The following is a 20,111-nucleotide window of genomic DNA, read 5'->3' as shown; positions in this document are numbered from 1 at the left end:
GGCGGGGGGAGGTTGTCAGATCCAAGCTGAGAAACTCCTGGAGATTTAAGGATGGAGTCTAAGGAAGACAGGAACCTCAGTGGGATCCAAGCATCAGTTTTCCCCAGGGGAATCTGGAGATGAGCTGTAATTCTGAGGGATGCCCAATGCCCCACCTGGAGGCTGGCATCCCTATCACACACCATGCATAATTCATAGCTTGTTCCTTCCCACCCCAGTATGAAATACAGCTTGCATTTGTGAAAAGGGTCACCCTGGCATTTCTTTTCCCACTCCAACGCCTGTAATCAGGGTGGAGAGAGAAATACCATCAAATAGCAGACAAGACAAATTGCTGTGATTTTTTGGAAGCATGGGAGATCTGGTGCCTGGCTTGGCAAGTAGAGCGCCATCATTTTCTTGGAGATTCATTAGGTTCCAGCCCAGCACCTCGATACTTGCAGCTACCCCATGCTTTTAACAAACGATATTCCATCCCGATATCGCCTTACCGACACCCTCATTAAACAAATTACAATGATAAAAGCTTGTCCCTTCCCATCCATTACAACATACAGTTTGCATTTTGTGAAAGGGACACCCAGGCATTCCCTCCCCCGCTCCAACTTTCGCTCGAGGAGAGAGAAATACTGTCAAGTAGCAAACTGACGAGAACAAAGTCCAGCATCAGCTTTAAGATCAACGAAGTTTTATTTAAGAGAAGACCGATGCCTGGCTTTCCTAACTGCTGGTTTCCTGAGTATGTTGGGGCAACAGGGACAAGAGTTGCACCACTCTTCACAGGCTGTTCCTCCCCCCCCCCCCCGCTCTTCCATCTCCCGGGCCATGCCCTAGAGCTGCCTTTGCTCCCTCTCCAGCAACTTGGTTAAACTATTGCAGGCTCAGTCACCGGCACCAGCTGCCTCCTCTTGCTTTCTCCTCCCACACAGGCAAGCAACAGACAGTTTTCTGGGCGAATGGAGGGGCCAGCTGCGGTAGGTGGACCCATGCCAGTATCCTCTCCCCAGAACTAAAGTGCAGCTTCGGCCAGGGCCTCCGATGCAAAGTGCAGGCATGCACACATTCCACAGAGCATGGTCGCAGGTTCAGCTCCCCTTCCAGTTCCCGAACTAAGCTGCCTGCCAGCAAAAGAACCGCACCATGCCTTAGCATATCTTCCCCTGATAGCAAAGGGAAGCCCGCCCTGTTAGTGCAGCAGGAGAGCGAGTCCTGAGCTCTTCCCAGCTGATGGCATCGACAAGAGTCTGCCTGCCCACCTCCCGGTTCCCCACCTCCCCACTCCCCTTGTCTCAGCTATGGGAGCTCTTCCTTGCAGGCAGGGGAGGGCCTTCCAGCCCGCACCCACACCAACTGCACTCATCTTACCCATGGGACTTCTCTTCAGCCGGCAGCACTAGCTAGAGCCCCCCCCCCCGCCACCCACCCCCTCATCTTGACTGACAGCTCCAGCGAGAGCCCCTCCCCCCCTTCAGCACTTATCTCAGCTACACCAGTTCTTCCCAACCCGGCTGGTTTCCTGGTAAGAAGGAGCAAGCCCAGCAGAGCCCGCTTTTTGAAGCCCCCGCCAATCACAGAACTGAGCACTTGTGCCAACTGGGGAAATTGGGGGAAGAAACACAGCATATGGTGTGGGTCCTCCGGCTGTGGCACTGAATGAACAGAGGTGTCTTCCTCGGCTGAGTGGCAGGAGTTTTGGACTGTAGGTGTAGAGAGATGCCATAGGCCAGGAGAGAGCAGAACCAATGCAAGAAAAGAAGGCAGCTAGCTATCGGTCGCGATTATTTTGATGCTGCGGTTTTCCCGCGTGCCCGGGGTTAGGTGCCATATTCAAGAGCGGGCTTAGATTGTATGGCTGAAGGGAAAAGAGACAGCTTTTGTGACTGATCATAGTTTAATATTTGATTTTGGAGATCGTAGAGCTGTTGTTTGCCCACACACAGTGGGAAGGGAAGGGGTGAGGAGAAGCTGCTGGGATCGGGGCTGGTTGGGAAGGGCCGCTATTGCCCCCCCCCCCGCTTTCCAGATTTTTGGCAAGCGGGGGGAGGAGGCGCCCAGGCGGGGGATTTGGGAAGCCTATTCAAGGTGCTGATTACTACATGAATATTTTTCTATAGTTTGTATTCAGTAGATACGTTTATTGTAGTCACTTAGGGGGAAAACCACATTTAAAACTTTGTTAAAATTCTTTAATGTTTCTGTGTTTATTTTCAGTTTGTTTCTATACATTTCCATGACATGACAAGCAGCATACTTGGATGGTGAAGTAAACTTTATAGCACTGAACTCTTCAGCAATGTAATATAATCAAATACATTATAGCACATTAATTATTGATAAGTTATTTCCTTTCATAAACATATAACTTGAAAATGTGTTGTGTGTATTTATGGTAGACACAGGAATTATTTGATGCTGTAGATCGTCTCATATAAAATAGTTGTGCTACATATATTGAATGAGTAAAATGTCACCTCTAAGGTATTTTTTTCAGTGCTTCTCCAGATTTCCCAGTTATCCAGTTGGAAAAAATTGTGTGTGGTGAGGATATCCTTGAGGGCAGGGGGGACCACCCCCATCCTCCCAAAATTCAGGAGGCAGCTAAAGATAATTTTACCCATGATGGCATTCAATTAATTTTAGTTCTTTTGCCTACTGGCAATTTTAAAATATTGATTTTAAATGAGTGGACTCACATATTTTATGTATTTTATTGTTGTTTATGTTGTAGGCTGCCTTGCATTCTTGTAGGGTAGAAAGGTGGCTAATAAATGATTTAAAGGACTAAAATAGTCCATATTCTGCTGCCAGGCCTTCACATCTCTACTTCATTTACTTCATTTATACCCTGCCTTTCTCCCACAATGCCTTTCTCCCAAAGCGGTTTATGGATCATTCCCTTTTCTTTTCACAAACACACTGTGAGGTAAGATCCAGGTGAGCAGCTGTGTTGGTCTGAAGCAGCAGAACAAAGTTTGAGCCCGGTGGCACCTTTAAGACCAAGAAAGTTTTATTCTGAAGAAGTTTTCTTGCACATAAAGCAAATAAATAAAACTTGAATGAAACTCTGTTGGTCTTAAAGGTGCCACCGGGCTCAAACTTTGTTCTACTGTGAGGTAAATTAGGCTGAGTGTACAATTGGCCCAAGGCCTCTCAGCAAGCTTCCATGGCAGCATGGGAACTGGAACTCCTAGATTCTACTCTGACATTTTAACCATCACACCACACTGGCTAGATGCTAATAGCTGGGGTCTCAATCTATGTATACTTACCAGGCTAGAACTGTTTATGGAGCTGGGCCTGGGAGAGACTGAACAGACAAGTCTGCTTGTGCCTATCACAGAGCTCTGGACCAATAGCATGCTCAGAATTCAGGTTCTGGCAGGTGTGCTATGTTTTCTTATCACAGCTGTGGAAGGCAGCGAAGTTGATAAGGATAGAATTGGAAATAATAATAAAATGAAATAAAGTTGCTGGTGGGAAAACACTGGTTTTTAAAGGCACAACTGCTAAGTACACATTGATGGTACACCAGGAGAAATGCCCAGACAACACCAAGGCTTTTTTATGTAGAAAAAGCCCAGCAGGAACTCATTTGCATATCAGGCGACACCCAGCTAGCTGGAACTGCGTTCCTGTGCATTCCTGCTCAAAAAAACCCCTGGGCAAAACTATGGCAAATATATACTCACATTGCTCAATGGTAGTTAACTTTAATACAACTGTTTCATCTAAAAGCCATATGCAAATTTTAATTAGATTTGCAAAATTTTCATACTGGATTTAACCTGACAGTTTTGAGGGGGGGGAATAAGGGCGAGAAAGAACCTGTTCTGCCCCCTCCCTCACTAAGTTCTTGTTTTGAAATAATTTAAGAATCATTTCCTTTAATCCCTTTTAGTAAATGAATTTTTCTTTTGGTTAAAATTAATTCCATGCAGCCTGTAGATGTATTTGGTATAGCTATGCATATGGAGAATCTCCTTTGGAAGATTATTGGATTAACATTTTTGGGAGATTACCCTAGAAAATCTGATGCACAGTTGTGTTGCAATTGTTGAAAAGCCTGGGATTTTTCGGCTTTGATTACTTTTGATTTGTCTGAGGGGGCTTTTAAATAAAACAGTTGGAGTTTTCTTCCTGTTCTGATGTCCCTAATAGGATTACATTTGTCTGTTCAGTGCTGAGTCTTGAAAGTAGCACACCAGCATTCTGCGATATTTAGCATTTCACTGCCCCACCCTGCTCATATCTCAATTATATATCTCATTGATATTATCAACAAGGATGCAACTTCGAATGATTATTCTGTACACTTTGCAAATGTTCACTTCTCTTTTCATCTTTAGCACATTCCCAGAGGAAATAATAAGTAATATCATGCCAGATGGTAAATGGGATCAGCCGCAGCTCCGTGCAGTTTGTTGCTGATGATTTCTGACTTTCCTAACTGAGCGATGACTTCCGCTTTTCGTACTCTGCAGGCATCCTTGCCGAGGCCTACTTCTGAATTCTAAGTAGGAGGCAAATGAGTGGAAGGTTGCCAGTTGTTGGGTACAACTAAGCATGTCTTTCCACCCTTAATTCACATTACACTCCTATCCGCAATGTCTGCTCCTCCACCTGTACTGAAGGTCTCATGCACTCTAAACAACTCAAATCATCTCCTTTATATCTGGGTTGGGAAATACCTGGAGATTTTTGGGGTAGAACTTGGGGAGGGTGAAGTTTGGGGAAGGACCTCAGCAGGGTGTAATGCCATAGAGTCCACACTCCAAAGCTGACATTTTCTCCAAGGAGATAAACTAATAGCAGCAGGGCTTTTTTGTAGCAGGAACTCCTTTGCATATTAAGCCACACACCCTTGACATAGCCAATTCCCCAAGAGCTCACAGGGCTCTTAGTACAGGGTCTATTGTAAGTTTCAGGAGGATTGCCTATATTAGGGTGTGTGTGGCCTAATATGCAAAGGAGTTCCTGCTACAAAAAAAGCCCCGAATAACGGGCAATCTCCTGATCCCATCTGGAGGTTGATAACTCTATTTATGTAAAGTTCATGCATGCCACGACACTTACATGGAACTACAGCTCTTTCTTCGCCTTCAGAGTCCTTCGTCTCCTAACCTTCCATTCCCTTGCCCTAACTTCACTGTCCTTCCTCATTTCCAGCTGAAACAATGCCTCTGGACATTTAACTTCATTTTTTCAGACTAATCTCTTGTTACTTACACTAAAGGCATATCCCTGATGAAAGAAAATAAATTTCTAAGACAGTGCTGAAGTTGAGAAGATACCCAATGGCTCCTTTACTGTCCAGAACCCGGTCTATGGCTTGAGTTTCTTAGGTCCAGTCCTTGAAAGAGCAGTTGATGTACAGATTAATTCTAAGCAGGGTTACAGGCTTCTAAGAACTTAGAAGTGTGGAATTCTGCTGTCCTTTACAATGCACTGGCTTTTTCTAGCACAGCTAAGGATCTGATTTCAGAAGGGTTCTGCTCCCCTCCCCCCATTCTTCTAGCAATGACCCACATGAGAAAGCATTCAACAGAAAACCACCCAGGGGCAAGTCTGAAAAGCAAAGTCCTGCATTGCCTTGTGAAAAACTAATCCTTCTCAGACATCTGAACAGTGTTTAGTAGCTGCTATTAGCTCTCAAAAACGGTTCACAGTTTCCTGCAGCAAAGTGGAAGCTCCTTCCTCATGGCGCAATTCCAAATCATTCCTAAACACACATATGAAGTATTTCTCCACCCCCAAAGGTCACCATTTGTCCTGTTTTCTTTGATTCCTTCATACGCACAATCCTGGCAGGGTTGCAGAGAAGTAATTTGGGACCCAACTGGGAAAAAAATTGGCTTGGGGCCCTCTTCGCAACTTTATCAATAGAAACCCCCCCCCCACACATCATCAATAGAAACACCTAACATTATCAATAGAAAACAGTGCATTTTTAAGTATATGGAACACTGGCGGATGTATTCTACAGATTAGCATGCAGTATTTAGTGGACAGTTTATTAATATCAGGGTGCCAGGCCTCTTGCTACAGTAGATGACCTTCCAGCATCTCACTGCCTCAGGTGCTAGTGGGATGAAATGGGGTGTGGTGTGAAAGTAAAGTTCACATAGTGGGTGCTTAGAATTTATTAAAAAATCTACAGTAAAGCCATCGAGATTTTGTAAACTCTAGAGTGTCTAATACATCACTTCCTTTTTCTTTTCTTTTTTCTTTTGCCAGAGATGATGTTTGAGCATTGGTCAGCATGCTATGCCCCACCCTCAGCTTCTCTCAGAGGTTGCTGGTAGCCCTAATTAATAACCATGAATACTGATGCACTGGTTAGGCAAACAGACTTCATATGTGACTCTGCAAGTCACTGCCATAAAAAGTCAAAAGCTGGACAGGTGCAAGCTTGTTTGGTCAATGTGAATCAGTGAATTGGAGATCTAGAGGCTTTGCCCTCCCCGCTCTCTATACACTGCTGATTTCTGAAGCATCTGCCATAACTTTGTGGATAAATATTCACAATTCTATTTCAAGTCTAGGAAGCAGCAGTATTGCTACACACCAGGTTTAAGAGATCAGGAGAATTTGTCAAGAGGTAATTAACACACCAAAAAAAGCCAAAATGAAGTATTGAAAATACACAAGAAACTATACGTGGAATATAGCTGTGCATATAATGACTAAATGTTCATCTTGTTGCTTATGTTGATAAATATAAAATATAATATTGGTGACACCTAAAGTATGTTACCTTGTTGTTGGACAAATTAGATATTAAAAAAAAAAATTCAAAACAACTTACCGAAATTTTCAAAAAGCTCCGTTTCTGTTTTACGATTTGCAAATCTTGTGTATTGCTTCGCCATCGTCACACCCATACTGACAACAGTTCTTCATTCTCTGCCATTCTCCACTCTGTCTGTCTTACTCAGTATTAAAGAGGATTTGGCGGCATGTTGATGGACCTGTATTGGAAAATAAAAATGAGAACTACAATTTATATGTAAAATAATACTTTATGCCGATGACACTACCATCCTCTCTTGTACAAGAGTGGGCCTGCAAAGGTATTTGAACGCCTTTTATGACTACTGTAATTGTAATTCACTTACTATCAATTATACCAAATCTAAAGTAGTTGTCTTTTCAAATTGCTGGGGCCCACAGAGATGGTTTATTGGCAATTCAACAATCGAGCAAACAAAAAATTTTAAATACTTGGGGATCACTTTTAACCACAAGTTAAGCTGGGTTTCACATCGTAACAACACCATCAACTTGGCTAAGTGTTCAGCTGCTCAAATTAAACAGTTTTTCTTTGCAAGGGGCAACCAATTAGTTCCAGCAGCTATTAAAGTATTCAAAGCCAAAACGCTTGCCCAAATCCTCTATGGTATCCCTATATGGATCTCAGCTTTTACCAGGAAAGTGGAGGGCATTCAAGCCTCATTCTTTAGACAAATTCTTGGTTTGCCAAAATGTGTGTCCTACTTTGCTCTCTGCTCTGAAGTGGGTCAGTCTTTGGTGGAGACAAAAGCCTGGATTGCAGTGTTTAAATTCTGGCTCAAAATTCATTTTAGAACAGATCCCAACAGCCTTCTTGATTGTATGAAAAGAGACCCATATATTTCGTCCTGGACAGCAGTGCTTCTGTCTAAACTCAATCAATTGGGGTTAGAGGTAGATGATTTTTCTACCTCTGAAGAGTCATATATCTTCAGATGTATTAAACTGAGACTGTGGGAATTGGAGGAAACGAAATTACGGCCAACTCTCCCTTATACTTGCTCTCCAGCTTCCTTAGGTCTTTATGCTTTTTGTGGCAAAATGCCCAATTATCTATCAGACCTAACCACTCCAAGTCATCGCAGGGCATTTATGTTGGCCAGACTAAACGCGTTTCCCTCCAAAGTTTTACAAGGGAGATATCAGCGAGTCCCTTTAGCCGACAGACTTTGCTCCTGTGGAGCGAATACCCCTGACTCAATCCAGCATATATTGCTTGATTGTTCTTTTTACCATAACCTCCGTAAAGATTTATTTGGCAAGCTTTCTTTTTCTCCAGATTTGTCTATTCTGCCACCCTGTTATTATTTATTGAGTGATACTGAGGGGGTGGTTAGTGAGGCTGTGGCAAAATTTCTGGCTGACATCCTTAAATTTAATTCTGAGCATGTTTGAATGTATCTGTAAGCTCGGTTTTATTTTGATTTTATCTCCAATGTTTAAATTTTTATATTCTGTGTATTTTTATCTGAATCTATTATGCCATTAAAGGTTTGGTATGGTATGTAAAATAATAACTTATTTCAGATAATACATTAAGAACAATCTCAGTGGGCTACGCTGAAAAGTGCCCTCTAAGGTATTCCCAGGCAACTAGAGGGGGATGGAGGTGGGACTTTCAAGAGCAAAGACAGAGCTAGATTGATGTGTCTGGAAGCACAATGACATCACTTCCAGTACACATCAGAAGTGACATCATCATATCGCTGTGACACAGGGATGCTCTGGTAGTTGAGCAAATACTCTATAGTAGAAGCCTCCTTTCGCTGCCAGTTGGTCCCCTGCTGGCCAGCTTACTGGCACCAGAGGGAGAGGCGTGGGAAAAGAGGACCCCCTGCCCCTGACAAGTCTGTGCCCCTTTTGAGGCACACTTCATTCACTCCCCCCAGCACTCCAGTTCTAATTCTGGAACACTGACTTCTACTGAGAAGTGCAGAGTAGCACATGAGTTACTCTCAACACATAGCACAAACAAACTGCAGGGTCAGAGTCTTAAATCTCTTCCTGCTAATTGTGTTTCAGAAAGAAAGACATCTCTCCCCCCCACCCTTGTGGCCCATGTCACCACAAACATTTCACAGAGCTCACAACTCCTGATTCCAAACCAGCAAGTGACTGTTGTCTTTTTTGCATTACTCCTCACAGAGCACTGTGATTAATCACTTCTTTAATGTAATTTGGGGACTGTGACACATTTCCTTAGAGCACGCCACATTCCATTAAAGTGCCCAGCTTTTCACAGTGAGAATATTAAATGAAAACAGTTCATGATTTGCCTAGAAATACATGTACTACACCAAAAAACCCCGATGTTATCGCCGATTAGTTTGAAGAAGCCATCTGTCACCCCCCACAAAAAACTTCAGACAGCAAAGGAACCAGAGGAGAGAAGTATATCTGCTTTTTGGCAATGGAGTCCACCTGCTACTTACTGGTTTTAGTTCACTTGCTTTGAGGGAAATGTACTGGAAAAGGATAAGGATACAAAGGGAGATTCTAATTCCCAAGAGGGCCATAGCATGCCTACTGTTGGTCAGCCAGCTTTTAACATCTGGAAGGAAGCTGGAGAGGAGAGATCCTGAGCAGGTGTGTGCTCTTCAGCTGGAGGCAACAGCCACAACTTTTGATTGAGCCCTGATATCAGGGAACCAGTCTGAAACCCTTTGTTTTGACTGTACTTTTCCGAAAGAGCAAATCATTTTGCACTAATGACAACACTCATTTTGAAATTAAGCACAGCAGGTGGAAAGATCCTGCACAGATGTTACATATTCATGTCCTGAAATGTGTGGTTTGTTTTTTGGGGTTTTTTTTTTTAACAGTGATGGATGTCAAAATTAACTCTTCGCTGATGAGAAAGGCCAACAAAATACAGGATTTCCTGAGTGTTAGCACCAGTCATCTGTGTATCAGAGACAAATGAGACAATTTGGGTGCAACAAGCAGGGCATCGGACAAGACATAAATATCACCAGATCCAACCAGCTTTTCTGTAGGTGAAAAAGGAAGTCTCTTTTGACCATGAAAAGGCTATATGTCTTATCAGATCTCAGAAACTAAGCACCAAGGAAGTCCAGGGCTGCTGTTCAGAGGCAGGCAGTGACAAACCATCTCTGAACATCTCTTTGCTTGAAAATGCTCTAGGGTTGCCATAAGTTAAGAGCCCTGTGGTGCAGAGTGGTAAAGCTGCAGTACTGCAGTCCTAAGCTCTGCTCATGACCTGAGTTCGATCCTGGTGGAAGCTGGGTTCAGGTAGCCGTCTCCAGGTTGACTCAGCCTTCCATCCTTCCAAGGCAGGTAAAATGAGTACCCAGCTTGCTGGGGGGAAAGTGCAGATGACTGGGGAAGGCAATGGCAAACCACCCCGTAAAAAGTCTGCCGTGAAAACATTGTGAAAGCAACGTCACTCCAGAGTCAGAAATGACTGGTGCTTGTACAGGGGACTACCTTTAAAATTTAGGAGTCCCGTGGTGCAGTGTTAAAGCTGCAGTACTGCAGTCCTAAGCTCATGACCTAAGTTCGATCCCAGCGGAAGCTGGTTTCAGGTAGCCGGCTCAGGTTGACTTAGTCTTCCATCCTTCCGAGGCAGGTAAAATGAGTACCCAGCTTGCGGGGGGGGGGAGTGTAAATGACTGGGGAAGGCAATGGCAAACCACCCCATTAAAAGTCTGCCATGAAAACATTGTGAAAGCAACGTCACCCCAGAGTCAGAAACGACTGGTGCTTGCACAGGGGACCTTTCCTTTCCTGCCATAAATTGGCTGAAACCTGACAACAGTTTTTCTCACCATGGATTGTGGAATCTGCATAGTCTCACTAAAGACATATAGGAGAGGGGAGTCAAGTGTCCAAAAAAGCTAGCTGGATCCAACTTACTCTTCTGTGATACTATTGCCACATTACAATCATCATACAGGGGTTGTTTTTTTTTTAAAAAAAAATCACACACTGTTCTTCACTGATGCAACCAACAAAGGCAGGAAAAGAACAGTGGAGGACAACCATGAGGAGATACAAATGCCAAGCAAGGAGAGAGAGGTGGCATGTCATAGGATGCTGAAGATGAATGCTGAACACAGGAGAAGGTATACCGAGTTTCATAATCAGTTACTACAGCTGTTACTGCTATCTCAACACCATTAATCTGGAGTGGTGCCAATTTCCTAGAAGGCACACAACAGTTATCACTTGCACTTTTCCAGCAGAATATTGGGGCACACTCACCATGCTCCAGCAACAAAAAAGCACTAGGTTTAGGTAACATAAATGTATCCCTAACAGTGATATTAAGCAATGACTAGCAGAATGTCAAGTAGCTGCCAACGAAAGATAAAGAGCAAGAGGCACATCCCTAGCAGAGTTATACCCTTATAAATCCACTGTAGTATTTTTAGGATTGCATTAGATTAGGATCACCCTTTAACCCTAAGAACATAAGATCATAAGAGAAGCCATGTTGGATCAGGCCAATGGCCCATCCCGTCCAACACTCTGTGTCACACAGTGGCCAAAAACCCCCAGGTACCATCAGGAGATCCATCAGTGGGAAAAAGAACTACAAGCCCTCCCACTGTGCCCCCCCCCCCCGCAGCACCAAGAATACAGAGCATCACTGCCCCAGAGAATTCCAAGAATACGCTATGGCTAATAGCCACTGATGGACCTCTGCTCTAGTAGCCAAACACCCATAGATGAAGAACATGAGTCAACAGTGTGATGTGGTGGCTAAAAAGGCAAATGCAATTTTGGACAGTGTTAATAGAAGTATAGTGTCCAGATCACATGAAGTGACGGTATCGCTTTATTCTGCTCTGGTAAGAACTCACCTGGAGTATTGTGTTCAGTTTTGGGCACCACGTTTTAAGAAGGATATAGATAAGCTGGAATGGGTCCAGAGAGGGGGACAACAAAGATGGTGAGGGGTCTGGGGACCAAGTCCTATGAAGAAAGATTGAAGGAGCTGGGGATGTTTAGCCTCGAAAGGAGGTGGCTGAGAGGTGAGATGATCACCATCTTCAAGTACCTGAAGGACTGTCATATAGAGGATGGTGTGGAATTGTTTTCTGTGGCCCCAGAAGGTAGGACCAGAACCAATGGGTTGAAATTAAATCAAAAGAGTTTCCGGCTCAACATTAGGAAGAACTTCCTGACTGTTAGAACGGTTCCTCAGTGGAACAGGTTTCCTCGGGAGATGGTGGGCTCTCCTTCCTTGGAGGTTTTTAAACAAAGGCTAGATGGCCACCTGACAGGAGTCCTGGGAACTTAGGGGAGGTATATGTGAATTTCCTGCATTGTGCAGGGGGTTGGACTTCCAACTCTATGAAGACACAGATGCAGGTAGGGATTTTTTTTTAAGCAAAGAAGATCCACTGGGAGGAAATAATCACATTACATGGTGTGCAATACTCTGTGAAAACTTTTTTACTTTCAGAAACCAGACCTACAATATAAATACTATTGAACTAATTCTCATTGGCAAAGTGAAAGCTTCTGTAGGCTTCTTTATTGGCATCCACTTTAAGGCCATCAACAAAGGACTGGGGGGGGACAAAATGGGGGGGGGCAAGTCAGTTTGTTTGGAGGGCCCTTTAAGTCAGTGTTCTGCTGCAGTCAGCTGAATGCCTTTCCATTTATTTTTAAAATGCAGATTTGGCTGCAGGTTGAGCATGGTAAAGGGCACTCTACTATCAGCTAGACTTGTTTTCCTCCAAGACTGAAGCAGACTTGCCTAACAGATCATGCTAAACCCATTAGCCAAGCTAGCTCTGGTGCAAGACAGTCTGCAGGTCATTTTCTCCAATAGTCTTTCCTTTCTTGCTTGTCTTGCACTTAGCTCAGCCAGTTCTGGATCTTGCAAAGCGTTAGTTCGGGTGCTACAGCAAGACAACACAATCTTTCTTTTCCCTTAATCCCCCCTCCCTCTTTCCCATACTTTGCTCATTCAATTTCTCTCTCCCTCCAACCTAATTTTTTCTGCCTCCCGCCCCCCCCTCATTTTCAATTCTTGGGGCGTTTTCGCACTTACCTTAAGCCGGAGCGACGTCCCTCTTCACCGCGCAGCATCTGCACGGTTTTCGCACTAATTGCTGCGGAGCACCTGGAAGAGCCGCAAAGTCCCGCGGCTTTTGCAGCTCTTCCAGGTGCTCCGCAGCAATTAGTGCGAAAACCGTGCAGACACTGCGCGGTGAAGAGGGACGTTGCTCCGGCTTAAGGTAAGTGCGAAAACGTCCTTGGTCTCAAGTCCTTCTCATCCCTATCCTTTGGAGTAGTACAGTAGCAAACATTTGTTAATATTATGAACAGAAAGCAGGGGAGTTAATATTTCCACTTGATCTAAAAAGTACTAAAAAGATGCTTGTCCCAGTGGGTCTTGTTCTTCAGATCACACCACTATACCGATTCCCCACTAGGAGTTGCTTTGCCCCCAGACTTCTGCTTTCCCCAGCTCAAGCGATCAATTTTCCACCAGTTGCTGCGTGGGTGCATTTTGATCCATGGCTCCCTCCAATTTCCCTCGCAGCTTCCTGCTCTTGTTTTTTTATATATCTGGAAGCTGCGAGGGAAACTGGAGGGAGCCGCAGATCAAAATGCACCCATGCAGCAACTGGTGGGGAACTGATCGCATGAGCCAGGGGAAAGCAGAAGCCCAGGGGTGGAGCAACTGCCAGCGAGGAATCAGTTCTAGTTTCTTACCTGGTTCTAACCAGAGTTACACTTTCCTAAGTTCACAGAAGTCAGTGAGTTTAGAATGGTGTATCATGCTTTTTTAACAAATACTAGCCTATATTTTGTTCAATCTTTTAAGTGTGTGTGTGTGTTATATGTACTTAACACACATACATAGTGACTGAAGATTTTAGTTTCTGGACTTATTTCACATAGAAAAGATATAAGCCTTTGTTTAAATCCAGGTCAGTACATTGGGTTACATCCAAAAGTTCCTTTCCATTAAGTAAATAATCTTCCACTGGAGAAAGACTTGAAGGTGGTTATTCTCTTAGCAGTAGGGAACCATTGATTCTGACTCATTCATTTTAATCATTTAAAAATAAAAGTGTATTTTTGTTTGGGAAGCGTACTATTACAGTTTCTATTTATTTCTGGTGATACCTGCTTCTTTAATATAAGGACCAAATTTGATGGGGAAAAATGTATTATTTTTGTTTGAATAAACATGTATGTTGAATAACTTCTCTCTCTGAAATGACATTCAGCCTGGGACTTTAAAAATATTTACAGTTTTGGCTCTGATTTCTTAAACATGATCTTATTAGTTGAATCTCAGTTTCCATGATTATGATCTGTTGTCTAATTCATAATAAAGTTTTCTGTTTTTACTTTTCTTTTCCCCCTTCACATTTCTTCCATACTTGATATATCTTATGCTACAGTTTTGACTGATTGCTTGCAAACTGTCCAAAAACTGGTCTGCTGGTAAACTTGCTCATAAATGATGCTGTGGGAATCATCTCCCCAAAGCCCTGCCTCTCCTCAGGACTCTGAACCAATCTTTGTGATTTTGGTCTCATACAAATCCAAGTGATTGTCAGTCAATCAGAACCCATGGAAATCCACTGGATTAAAGGGGATGAGCTTGCCTCAGTTTAAGAAAGGTGTGGCACAACTTTTTTCCTATTTGGGGCTCTGCTTGGACTAGGGTTGCCAAGTCCAATTTAAGAAATATCTGGGGACTTTGGGGGGTGGAGCCAGGAGACTTTGGGATGGAGCCAGGAGCAAGAATGTGACAAGCATAATTGAACCCCAAAGGGAGTTCTGGTTATCACATTTAAAGGGGCCACATATCTTTTAAATCCTTCCATAGGAAATAATGAAGGATAGGGGCACCTTCTTTGAGGGCTCATAGGGGGGTATTTTGGGGAAAGGTACTGGATGCTATACTGAAACTTTGGTGCCTCGACCTCAAACAATAGTCCCCCCCCCACCCAGAGTCCCAGATACCCGCAGATCAATTCTCCATTATTTTCTACGGGAATAAATCTCCATAGGGAATAATAAAGTTCCCAGCAGACATTTCCCTCCTCTCCCCCTGCTTTCTGATGACACTGAAGCGGGAGGAGGCTCTCCAAACTAGGGGATCCCCTGCCTCCACCTGGGGATTGGCAACCCTAGCTTAGACAGGTTTTTATTTGGCTTTTAGTTAGGGATTGAGAAAGTCTTAGGGGGAAAGCCTGTTTTAGTGAGACAAATAAGCATCCTGTTAAGGACCTGACATTCCTAACTCACATGTACAACTTCTGTAGTCAGGAGCTCTGTGTGTTAAAAGAGGGTCCCGGAACCTGGAGATGAATCTGTCGGTTATGGAAATAGGCTCCAATGAAACTTTGTGCACTGAGGTTACCTGTCTGATAACAGAGGAATCAAATATTCCCTCAGGGTTTATTTACCTTAACTGAAGCTCAGCTACAAAGCAGTTACTCTCTCTTTTGGGAAAGCTTCAGTCATGAAGTTGAGAAGCCCTTCACTTTATATACTGAAACATTTCCACACAAGATCCTTATCCTGTTGAATATTTTATTTTCTGTTAAATAAATATTTGTTGGTCATCTCCATCTGTTTGTTGTCTGTCTAGTCAGGTATCTATGAAAAAGTGATTCTACTTACCTCATAAATAAGCACAGCCTTGGAATAGCAAGTTCCCAAATAAGATAGCTTTAGGAAGCAGAAAGCTCACATGCTATCCATCCTTTAATCAAAGCTTGTGTCTACTGATCCTAGCCCTATTGCATCGTTACTGGATGTCTTATGATGTCAGATTGCACTGTTTTTATATTTTATAATCTGCCTTATGTCTCAGTGAGAAGCCTGGTAGTAAGTAAGTAAGTAAGTAAGTAAGTAAATAAAGTATTGCTTCAATTTTGGGAAGGACAGTGCTCTGGGATTCTCTACTAGCAATTCTCACCTACCAACCCAAGACAGTTCTCTTGGATCTTTATCCACTTGTGCAAATGGCAGCATTCTAGGATGCTGCTGGATCACAGACCTCCTGTACTACATGAACTTCACATGTGGAGGGAGATCTGGTTGCATTCTCCTCCTGTAGGGCAACTGGATCTAAAGATTCTACAGTTGTTTGGATGTCCAAACTGGATGCATCCAGAAGCTGGGGTTAGTTTTGTTGTTTGCAAACCAGGATTACAAGCCAAAGTTTGCTATTTCAAAAGTTTAGAACCAGAAAAATAGCTAATTCTGTCAGGGGTAACAAAGGAGAGTCAAAGAGTGCACAAGCCCAAGGTTTTCCTAAGCTCATTTCCCTAATGGAAAACCATGTTTGTTAATTATGTCAGAATGAAGACTGGGGTATTCATTGGCGTCCCCAATTTGTGTCATTTGCAAGGACTGAAAATTCAGTGAGAGTATAATTTAAGAAATTAAAGTAATAACAGCAGAACACAATAGTACATGTCAAAAAGTTGTGTCAAAAATTATGACATCTATGTCTAATTTATTCAGCTCTATTCCAGATACATCCAATTATTTTTGCTGCATTATATTTTTCATTTCTTTTTTTTTCTGCCTGCATGTTCATTTGCCTTTTGCACAATGTTAGGTTCTCCCCCCCCTCCCACTATGTCTTCCGAAGGAGTATTTATCACAATTTCAAAGTGAAGGATAGTGCGATTACAGAACAAACAAGTTTGTTTAAACCTGTAAATGGATCAGATAGAAGCTTTGTTCTTTCATGTCAGTTCAATGGCCACTGTTGTGGACTCTTCAAAATAAGTCTCAAATTTTAAAAAAAAAATCATCAAGTAACAGATGATAAAAATATGTTTTTATTCTTAAATCAATAAACCTTTAATAGACTTGACCGTCAGTTCCCAACAGTACATTTGCATAACATATAACTAAATGTGTCATATGAGAGCCAGTTTGGTGTAGTGGTTAAGTGTGCAGACTCTTATCTGGGAGAACCGGGTTTAATTCCCCACTCCTCCACTAGTAGTTGCTGGAATGGTCGTGGGTCAGCCATAGCTCTCGTAGGAGTTGTCCTTGAAAGGGCAGCTGCTGTAAGAGCTCTCTCAGCCCCACCTATCTCATAGGGTGTCTGTTGTGGGGGGGGGGGGAGGTAAAGGAGATTGTGATTCAGAGTGTAGGGTGGGATATAAATCCAATATCATCATCATCTTCTTCTTCTTCATCTTCTTCTTCTTGGATTCTACTGGAAAAAGAGCCCTGTGTGATAGAGGTAATATAAATGCATGGACTCAAGCTCACATCTGCAGATCCTGCTCACAATCTCCATGCACAGATTGGACAGCGCTACATTATAGTTAGAAAAGTAGGGTAAAGGTAGTCCCCTGGGCAAGCACCGAATCATTACCGACCCATGGGGTGACGTCACATCATAGCATTTTCTTGGCAGACATTTTGTTAGGGGGTGGTTTGCCATTGCCTTCCCCAGTCATTTACACTTTACCCGCAGCAAGCTGTGTATTCATTTTACTGATCTCAGAAGGGTGGAAGGCTGAGTCAACCTTGAGTCGGCTACCTGAACCCAGCTTCCACCATACATAGAGAGACAGTATGGTTAGGATTGCTAACTCTGTTTTGGGAAATTCCTGGAGGTTTGAGATTGTGTCTTAGGAAGACAGTGTTTGGGGAAAAGAGGAAGCTTTTTGGGAAAGTGATGTCACTCTAGGACTTCAATTTCTCAAAGACTTTATGGTATACCGCAGAGTCTGCCCTCCAGTGTTGCCTTTTCTTCCAGGGGAATGGATCTCTGTAATTCGGAAAATAAAGTGTAATTCCAGCAGAATTCCAGGTTCTACCTGAAGGCTGGCAACCCTAACATATGTTGCATTAGGTCTTGAAACACCAAGGATCAGATTCCACATCAACCTATTTGACACAGTTATTCTGAGGATAAAATGGGGAAGAACCATGTATGCCTTCTTGAGCCTTTTGGAGGAAGGGCAGGATGAAAATGTGCCAGAGACAGGCAGAAGGAGTATTCTTGAGTTATGTGTGGAGACCTGGGGTGGGCCAGTGAGGACACTGAAGCAATTTAAGACGATCTGCACAGGTCTACAAGAATGTCCCAGGAAGGAAGCTTTCTCTTTCTTGATCCTGAGGTCTTACTACACAGACCAATACATTATCATGTGATTGTCCTTTCCCTGAACTCACAGGTCCCTCTTAGTACTTTGTTATCTTCTATCCAACCTAAACAGCAGGTAACAATTTTAAAATGGTTTAAATTGGAATTGGGAGGTCTGGTTGAAAATCCCTGCTCAGCTATGAAACTCACTGAGTACATTTGACAAACCACAGTATTGCCAGCTAAAATACTTCACAAGCTGAAAACACTGTGGATGATGCCCTGAGCTGTTTCAGAAGAGGACAAGATACAAATGAAAGTAGGTAAGTAAGTGGGTGACTGACCTTTTGTGATGGCAGCTGTTCAGTTTGTATCAAATTATGGAATCAGGAGGGAAGCCTTGTGAAGTTGCTGATCAGCTTGTAAGAAATGAAGATGAGACAGCTCCATCATCTTTAAAAGTGACAGAACCATAATTCAGAGGGAAAGGACTTTGACTTTTAAAATATGTTTTGCTTTGCTTTTTTTACCCTGGAAACCAATTCAAAACAAAAGAGGAAATTTTCTGAAGGTATCTAACCACTTTTACTCCTAAGACTAATGCATTAATGATTTTTTTTCATTGATAAGTTCTTGAGATGTTCATATACTCAGTTTCTACATAATTTGGGTACATGAAGTAACCAGTGCCTTTCTTTACATGTTCTTTGAAATGCAAGGAGGCAAGCAAGCAAATTTTGGGTTTTTGTATAGTGGTCAGTGGTGACAGTAGTGACAAGACATGGAAGTAGTGACAGACTTCACATTCCTGGGATCCAAGATCACTGCAGATGGTGACTGTAGCCGTAAAATTAAAAGACATCTGCTCCTTGGGAGGACATCTATGGTGAACCTAGGCAGTATAATAAAAAGTAGAGACATCACCCTGCCAACAAAAATCCATGTAGTCAAAGAGACGGTATTCCCAGTTGTAAAGTATGGCTTTGAGAGTTAGACCATAAGGAAGGCCAAACGCAAAAGAATAGATGCTTTCGAGTTGTGGTGCTGGAGAAGACTCTTGAGAGACCTTTGGACTGCAAGAAGATCAAATCAATCAGTCCTAAGGGAAATCAACCCAGACTGCTCCCTGGAAGGTCCGATGATGAAGCTGAAGCTCAAATACTTTGGCCACAAAATGAGAAGGGAGCACTCACTGGAGAAGACTGTGATGCTGGGAAAGACAGAAGGCAAAAGAAGAAGGGGACAGCAAAAGATGAGATGGCTGGACAGTGTTACATGTAACTAACATGAATTTGAGCAGACTTCGGAGGATGATGGAAGACAGGAGGGCCTGGCTTGACTTTGTCCACGGGGTCGCAAAGAGTCGGACTCAACTGTGCGACTGAACAACAACAAAAATAGTGGTCAGTATCTCCCCACCCCACTAAACCACATTTGAAGTCTTCTTCTAGTCTAAGAAGCCCTCCTCCAAAATAAGTGACTCTTCCTCTGAGAGAAGAGCTATTAAAAGTTGGAGAAAGTCTCCTTAGGCTGGTAGAACTTCCTCCAGCCTAAGGTAGGATAGTGCACAGAGTTGGAAGGGGCCATACAGGCCAACTAGTTCAACCCTATGATTCTATAAGCTGCCCTAAGTGCCATTTTGCCCCTGACATCTCTGTCCCTTGATGCGATCTTTCTTGCCCCATGGTATGATTCTTTTTACTGGGTTCCTCTTGCACAGTATCGCTTGAATTGCATCTTAATAAAATAAAATAAAAATTCAAGACAGAAATCCTAAATGGAACATCTGAGCACAGAACCGAGAATGCTGTGGCTCTTCAATGGGCACAGTGCATCAGGTTGTTTTCCTATGGAAGCCCTACTGAAATGATAGGAAACTGGCCAGGAGTACAGTGATGCTAATTCCTCTCAGTGGGGCATGCGGTAGGGCAATAGAGTCTGTTTAAATAGACTGTGTCACGTGCCTTCATAGCATGGGACAGATATATTCTTTCAGATAATAATGATTATCTCATTTTGAGCTCTAAAAGCTGGGGATACCATTTCAAAAAAACAACTTAAAAAATCCTTGGAATCTAATTAGCCACTTCAGTGGATAGCTTTCCAGATGTCCTTAGCTTGAGGGACATCCCTTTGTTGAGAATTGCACAATTCCGTCAAACAGAATGAATGACCTTGTATCCACATCTTCACAGACATGCGTGCCTATCCTTTGTTAGAGCTAACCCTGCTCTACAGCATCCCTAATTTATGATTTTATTTA

The 20,111-nt window shown here is 43.1% G+C and overlaps 1 protein-coding gene across 1 annotated transcript in view; it reads right to left on the bottom strand.

The window, feature by feature from the left end:
* Nucleotides 1-6,964, bottom strand: part of B3GALT1 (beta-1,3-galactosyltransferase 1) — a 274,615-nt gene extending 267,651 nt beyond the window's left edge. The window contains exon 1 of the mRNA XM_060257346.1: nt 6,806-6,964. The gene's annotated coding sequence lies outside the window, so the exon portion shown is untranslated. The remainder of the gene's footprint in view (nt 1-6,805) is intronic.
* Between the last annotated feature and the right edge of the window lie 13,147 nt (nt 6,965-20,111).

This window comes from Heteronotia binoei, chromosome 16, assembly GCF_032191835.1.
Source record: "Heteronotia binoei isolate CCM8104 ecotype False Entrance Well chromosome 16, APGP_CSIRO_Hbin_v1, whole genome shotgun sequence".
NCBI classification, from domain to species: domain Eukaryota; kingdom Metazoa; phylum Chordata; class Lepidosauria; order Squamata; family Gekkonidae; genus Heteronotia; species Heteronotia binoei.
This window is presented reverse-complemented; position numbering and strand designations above follow the sequence as displayed.